Source organism: Narcine bancroftii, chromosome 4 (genome assembly GCF_036971445.1).
Source record: "Narcine bancroftii isolate sNarBan1 chromosome 4, sNarBan1.hap1, whole genome shotgun sequence".
In the NCBI taxonomy this organism is placed as follows: Eukaryota; Metazoa; Chordata; class Chondrichthyes; order Torpediniformes; family Narcinidae; genus Narcine; species Narcine bancroftii.
The window spans coordinates 76,110,765-76,117,760 of record NC_091472.1 but is presented as its reverse complement, the minus strand read 5'-3'; the positions used below and the strand labels follow the sequence as shown (position 1 = coordinate 76,117,760).

The window sequence follows — 6,996 nt, the reverse complement described above, 5'->3', positions numbered from 1 at the left end:
GCTCAATACGGGAGCAATGGCTGTCTTCGATACCCATAATGCCCGACGCAGCTGGAACCGCTTTGCATTTCTCTGTCGTTGACACTGGCAGAGCGGTTCCAGCTGGGTGACGGATTATGGGTAACAAAGACGGCCATTGCTCCCGCATTGAGTCAGCCGCCGTAAGTAAGTTTTGTTTTAATGTGGGAGATTCTTTATTGCGATGTATGTTCAAGTTTTGCCTCATTGCAGTACTGTCTCGCAGGTTTCTGGTTGCCTGAAGACTGGTGAAAAGTTGTTTGCACCAAACAGGATAACGTGGAGCATTACAAGACAGAAAACCAATAATACTATACCTCCCAATACTTGGCAAAAAGAGACGCCGGCTCATTACAGTCGGAGGCAAGTTTGCAGATCAGTTATTCCAGGAGGTACGTTATGATTATTTAATTATTAGCCGCAATAATCTGCTTGGAAATGTGAATAGCCTTTATTTTTTTCCTATCGGAGTCGATAAGATCAGATCGGTCCGACAAGACCATTGCGACTGTGACCAGGGAGCTAATCTAGAATCCAGATCACTTAATCGATGGGGCGCCATAAAAATGCTAGGAGAATCAGTAGCAACGAAATGGAGCAACTCCGGTGCTGCAAGTCAGGCAGAGAGTTTGCCGGTTTGAAAATGCGATATAGTCTTTAGTTAATCTTAAGAAATCTTCCCATCTCTTCCTGACTTTTAACGGCGCGTCCACAGAATTGCATTTGCTATTTTTTTTTTACAAAGTCGAAGCACAACATCAAGAGTTGCCACAAGTTATGACAATATCTACTTTTAAAATAAAAATATTCCATGTAAGGATAATCGATAAATAAATGAATATCCAAACTTGCTGAATGTCAGAAATGATGTGGCTTTAAAATATTCTAATCTCCAACTTCCTTTTGCAGTACGAAATAGTAGTAATGGCCCAAAATCAGTTCCTCCGACTTCCTCTTTGCGCTGCCGGCATTTCTCCCCTCCCTCACTGCGTATGCAGCCGGCACTATTTAGGACCGCGCACGCGCTGGACAGCACAATTTAGGGCCCCTTTAAAATATTGTGAAAGGCCCCGCAGTACCTTAATCTGGCACTGGAAATATTGGAATATAAAGTGTTGTTCCTCCAATCCACGCCCTACATATTTATGCATCCTATTCCTGGAACTACTCCATTTTATGTGTTTGATCTAACAAAAAGTACTGTTGTTGGGAAGCATTAATTTAACGTTAAGGTAGTTCTCCGTCGCATGTGCTCCAGGACAAAGTCTTCCATGCGAGTAACATTCTGAGTTGCAACAGTTTATCAAGAGAAAGGTGAAATTACATACTTAAAGGGGAAAAGAAGCTGGGGGAGAGGATAGAGGGACAGGTAGTGTGAAAGTGCAACAATTATAAGAAAAAAAATAAACAAAGATTATTTAAAATTACATTTAGGGTAACGTGTCATTCCACTCACGAGTTTATGCCGCACAATTTGAACAGAATGAACTTCCATTTGCAGAATGTTTCCAACGGTGAGAGGAAAGTGGAACCCATTGGAAATGCACACAGGTCAGGACAAAAGCCCTTGAATTTAATCTGTTTTTAATACAGAAACAAGCCCCACATAGAGCAGGGCAACAAAAAATTAGTTAAAACTCTGAGTGTTCCTCTCCACGGAAATCTTTAGTAAAAGGCGAAAGATTTATACGATCTGAAGAAAAACCAGAGTATACTAACTAAACTGTGCCGCCAAGTCTCAGGCCATCTCTGACCTACCTCTTTAACATCAAAGAGTAAACGTATAATAATAAAAGGAACGTAGTCGAATGATTTTAATATGAATATATTTTTTACTTTTATAAATAAATACGAGTAAAGAATCTAGCTTTTTCCTCGTTTAATACAAAACTTTTCTAGGTATGTAAATAAGTAGGCGTGACTTTGTCTGACAGACCAGTGGCTTGCAGAATTCCTGGAGCGGGAGCTGAAGGCACAAATTTGCAGGTGCAGCGGCGGCTACACTGCTCCTGCAATAACACACGCAACCAGACGGGTTGAGCTCAGTGAGCAGATTATTGCAGGCTGCTGGGCTGCACTCGCGTGGCTTACAAGCGGGGCTGGTTCGCCTGCCTTGTGGTGAGCTGCTACACAGCCCCTTTTTCGCTGGGTGGCCTCGCTTCTTGGGCTGGGCAACGACCACGGGCTCGGTGGGATCGAGGTGCGCTGGCTTCAGCATGTCCTGTAAGACCCCCCCCCCCCCCCCCCCCCGTACGGTCGCTGCAGAGGTGCCAAACGAAAATGAACTCCGCGGAAAGCAGCCCGCCAGGAACGTGAGTCAGGCGGGTGCCATGTCTGGGTGGGGGTGGGGATTTGAAGGAGTCCAAGCGTCTCCTGAGGTGAGGAAGTAGTTCATCCGGCGACCGCTGAGGATTGTGAGGTGCATTGACGAACTCACCAGGAAGTGCCAGCAGCGCACCGTAGACCAGCGTCGCTGGCACTACCTGGTGAGTTTGTCAACGCGGTCGCCGGATGAACTACTTCCTCACCTCAGGGCACACTTGGACTCCTTCGAACCCCCACCACCACCCAGGCATGGCACCCGCCCGACTCGCATTCCTGGTGAGCTTCTTTCTGCGGAGTTTGTTTTCGTTCGGCGGGGCCCGACCGTGGCACCTCTGCAGCGACCGTGGCACCTCTGCAGCGACCGTGGCACCTCTGCAGCGACCGTGGCACCTCTGCAGCGACCGTGGCACCTCTGCAGCGACCGTGGCACCTCTGCAGCGACCGTGGCACCTCTGCAGCGACCGTGGCACCTCTGCAGCGACCGTGGCACCTCTGCAGCGACCGTGGCACCTCTGCAGCGACCGTGGCACCTCTGCAGCGACCGTGGCACCTCTGCAGCGACCGTACGAGGAGCCGTACAGGTTTATATAGCGTTCCAGCTCGACATTCACGCTGGATTGGGTGACAAGCATGAGCTGTTCACCATGGACAGGCTGAAGCCAGCGCACCTCAATCCCACTGAGCTCGTGGTCGTTGCACAGCCCAAGAAACGAGGCCGCCCATCAAAACAGGACATTGGCGCCGGTTCTGGGGGTGACTGTGTGGTGGCTCATCACAATGCAGGCGAACCGGCCCCGCTTTTAAGCCACATGGCAGGGCAGCTGGCCAAAATGGCGCCATTGGGGGGTTTCCCTTCCTTCCAGCTCAGGGCTCTGAAACCCGCGCTTGGGGACCACATGACACCCGGATGATGTCAGCGCCCTCCAATGCAGTTCTCAGCCAGGTCCAGGCTAGGAGTGTAAGTGCAGCCCAGCAGCCTGCAATAAACTAGTCTGCTCACTGAACTCAACCCGTCTGGTTGTGTGTGTTATTGCAGGAGCAAGTGTAGCCGCCACTACAATTCTGGCGGTTACACGGGTTCAATTTCTGCATTTGAAAAGTTTTGATTCTTTATCTATTTTTTCCAAAAGCACACTTTATTCACAATATTATTTACAGAACAAGAAAAACCGTTCAAGACTTCTTACAATACACGGTCAAACCGATGAAAATGGCGGCCACACGCAGCTAAGGAGATCTGCTCTCAAAATGGTGCCAGGCTTTCCCCCACTCCTCTTCATTGCAAAGCAAAACCCATGTGCGACTGGGCGAAAATGTAGTGCCAGATGGTCAAGATACAGCCGCGCATCAAAGCCCCGCCACAGCAGTTCAAACCCACCCGCAGAAGGTTAGACCATATTCACGTGAATATCATAGGACCCCTCCCAGTGTCAAGGGGAGCTTGGTAACTCCTTACCATGGTGGATCGCTTCAACAGATGGCCGGAAGGAACCCCACTCACAGACATGACCGTCATGTCCTGTGTCCGAGCATTGATCATGACCTGGGTGGCATGTTTCAGACTACTGGCCCACTTAATGTCTGATAGAGGCCTACAATTCACCTCCAGCCTGTGGTCGGCTGTAGCCAGCCTGTGGGGAATGCAGATACACCACATGACTGCATATCACCCTCAGTAAACAGGCTAATAGAGGGTTCCCACAGACAAGTGAAGTTGGCACTTATAGCCTACCTGAAGGGGCCCAAGTGGATAGACGAACTCCCCTGGGTCTTTCTGGGAATCCGCATGGCCCCCCAAGGAAGACCTGAATGCCTCGTCAGCCAAGCTGGTCTACAGAGCACCCCTGATCATCCACGATGAGTTCATATCAGCCCTGCGGGGGCAGGAAGAAGAACCTGCAGCAGTCCTGGACAGGTTACACGAGTGGCTTGGCAATTTGGCCCCCATACCAACTTCACAGTACAGACACACCCAGACTTGCATACCCAAGGATCTACAGTACTGTGAGTTCGTGTTTGTCAGAAGGGAGGAGGGCGCAGGGTGCACATCGAGCACCATTGCAACAGCTGTATGAAGGGCCGTTTGAGGTGACCAAGAATAATGTGTCCGTGTACATCCTGGGCATTTTGGGGAAAGAGGTTTCCTCTTGACTCAACTGGTGGCTGTCCAGTCACCTCTGTGCAAGGGCAGACAGCCCAAACAGAGACTTATTCAGACTTTGGCCTCTGGGGACTGTAGCACCGATTCTGGGGGAGGGGGGGGGTCATGTGGTGGCCCATTAAGTACGTGGTCGAATGGTGGCCACACGTGGTGCTGGGCTTTACCCCTCCTCTTCATCACAGAGCAAAACCTGCGTGCACGAAGAATCTTTTGTATTAGTGAGTGATGTCACTTCCGGTGAGAGCGCAGGGAACTGGAAGTAAGAAAAAGCTGGTCGAGTGAGTGCTGATTAAATCTGTTTGAACTACAGCTCCGACTGAGCGCGTCTGTTTGTCTAGCATCGCTACAGTGTCAGTCATAACCATACCTTCTCAACAATGTACATTTTACATTGTTTTCTCAATACACCGTTACCACTACTGTGGCATCTTGTCATGTCTACACATTGTCATTAGGCGTTCCTTATCTAGAAAAAAATTTACAAATAAGAAAAGAGGTCGCCTTTTTACACTCATAATGTTAGTTGTATCTATTCATTCTCATGAATGTACATAGTTACATTTGTTCTCTCAATAACATCCCGTTACCGCCACTGTGGCCCCTTGTCATTTCTTCACCCTCTTAGAGAAAGAGGATGGAGGACTCTAGACTATGGTTCTTCCCCACAGGGCCCTCGCGTTGGCTGTACTAAGTCTTAGTGCATCCCTCAGCAGGTACTCCTACAGCCTGGAATGTGCCAGTTGGCAGCATTCATGGACTGACATCTCTGGGCTGAAAGTCCACCAGGTTTCAGGCAGACCAAAGGGCATCCTTTACTGAGTTGATGGTCCTCCAGCAGCTCAGGATGTCGGACTCTGAGTGGGTCCCGGGATGAACCGTGACAGATTCTCCGCATCCCTCTCCATGCCCTCCTTGACAACTATGGTTCGAAATGGTCAGTCAGCATTTTGAGTTCCAACTGCTTATCTAGTCAAAGATTTTTAAAGAGGTGATATGACAAAGAGGGGAAAAAAATGAAGGATGATATAAAGATAGGATACAAAGTATAGGAAAAATTGCAACAAGTAAAATAACCCATAAAGAGTTAAAAAGAAATAACCACCAAATAACTTCAACACATTAGCCATTTTCATGTTTGATCTATTTTTTGCACGTAAACAAGCCCCACACGAAGTAGGGCATCAAAAAATTAGTTAAAACTCTGAGTGTTCCTCTCCACGGAAATCTTTAGTAAAAGGCGAAAGATTTATACGATCTGAAGAAAAACCAGAGTATACTAACTAAACTATACCGGCAAGTCTCAGGCCATCTCTGACCTACCTCTTTAACATCAAAGTGGGAACCCACAACAACAACACGAACCTGGTCGAAACACTTTTAATATGAACGTATCTTTACATATTATAATCCAACGACGGCAGAAAGCCTTGCTTTATTCTCTTCCAATACAAAACATTTTGGGTATGTATATTAGTAGGCGGGACTTTGTCTGATAGACCAATAGTTTGCGGCATTGGGGAGGGCGGCTGAACGTGCAAATTTGCTGGTTCAGTTTTTGAATCTGAAAAGTTTTGGTGCTTTATTCCGAGCAACCACAGGGGAGATTTCAGAAAGGGGTGGGAGAGACTAACTTTGTTAACAGATAACAATCATCTTTTTTAAAACGTGCAAAGATTTTCGACATCAACAGATTTTCTGAGTTGTGTAAAAATCAATTCTGATATCTATCTACTGTGCACTTGAATTGCCGAACAGGCTGTGATAAAAGTCCAGAGTTGCACCTGCAGAGGTTTGCCATTATGGTCTCACTGGCTGGCAGTGTGGTCTGCGGGCAGTGAGTGTCACTTTGCAGCCTGGGTATCTGCTGAAGACATTGCGCACCTTGGTGTTTTTGCTGCGGGGAGACAACTTCGATATCACTGAAATCAAGGTGGGCATGTCGGATGAAGTATGCAGAATCACTCCCCTCTGTTCACCCCATCCCCGCAGAATATCCTCTAGTAGCTCCGACCTCTGCTGGCAACATCCCAGCCTGTCCCTCTGGACCAGGTGTCCCCAAACTTTTTAGATGGCTAACCCCTTCAGGGACTATGTGATTCCTCATTGATCCCCAGGCATGGATCCTGGCACTGGACAGTGATGGGGGTGGGGTGGGGGGGGTGCTGGGTAGGGTGGCCAGATGTCTGGTTTTAGGCCGGACAGTCTGGCTTTTGAGCCCTCTGTCCAGCACCACCTCAAGCTGGGCATTGCTTTGTCCTCCATTTGGGGTGTAGCCCTACACTCCCGAATGGAAGACAAAGTAAGCAGCATAAATGGCACTTAATGTTCCTCTCCCATGGGAACTTCCCGCAGTGGTCTCATCCAATTGGTTTCTAGCTTATTAGGTCTGGGTTCCTGCTCCCTGGGAAATGAATCAAAGGGTTCTGCCCTTCCTTCCTGAAGAGTTTCACGCTGTTCTGAATTAAAGTTACCTCTCTCTCCTGCCAACAGAG

General features: G+C 48.3%; 1 long non-coding RNA gene and 2 other non-coding genes across 3 annotated transcripts; 1 reads left to right on the top strand and 2 right to left on the bottom strand.

The window, feature by feature from the left end:
* The first annotated feature begins 250 nt into the window (after positions 1-250).
* Positions 251-4,813, top strand: LOC138759875 (uncharacterized). The gene is made up of 2 exons (XR_011355181.1): positions 251-410; positions 3,502-4,813. It is a non-coding gene; the product is annotated as an uncharacterized lncRNA (long non-coding RNA).
* On the bottom strand, positions 1,617-1,731 carry LOC138762521 (U5 spliceosomal RNA). The gene has a single exon (XR_011356929.1). It is a non-coding gene; the product is annotated as a U5 spliceosomal RNA (small nuclear RNA).
* Positions 4,814-5,664: 851 nt separating the features above from the next.
* On the bottom strand, positions 5,665-5,779 carry LOC138762516 (U5 spliceosomal RNA). The gene has a single exon (XR_011356924.1). It is a non-coding gene; the product is annotated as a U5 spliceosomal RNA (small nuclear RNA).
* Between the last annotated feature and the right edge of the window lie 1,217 nt (positions 5,780-6,996).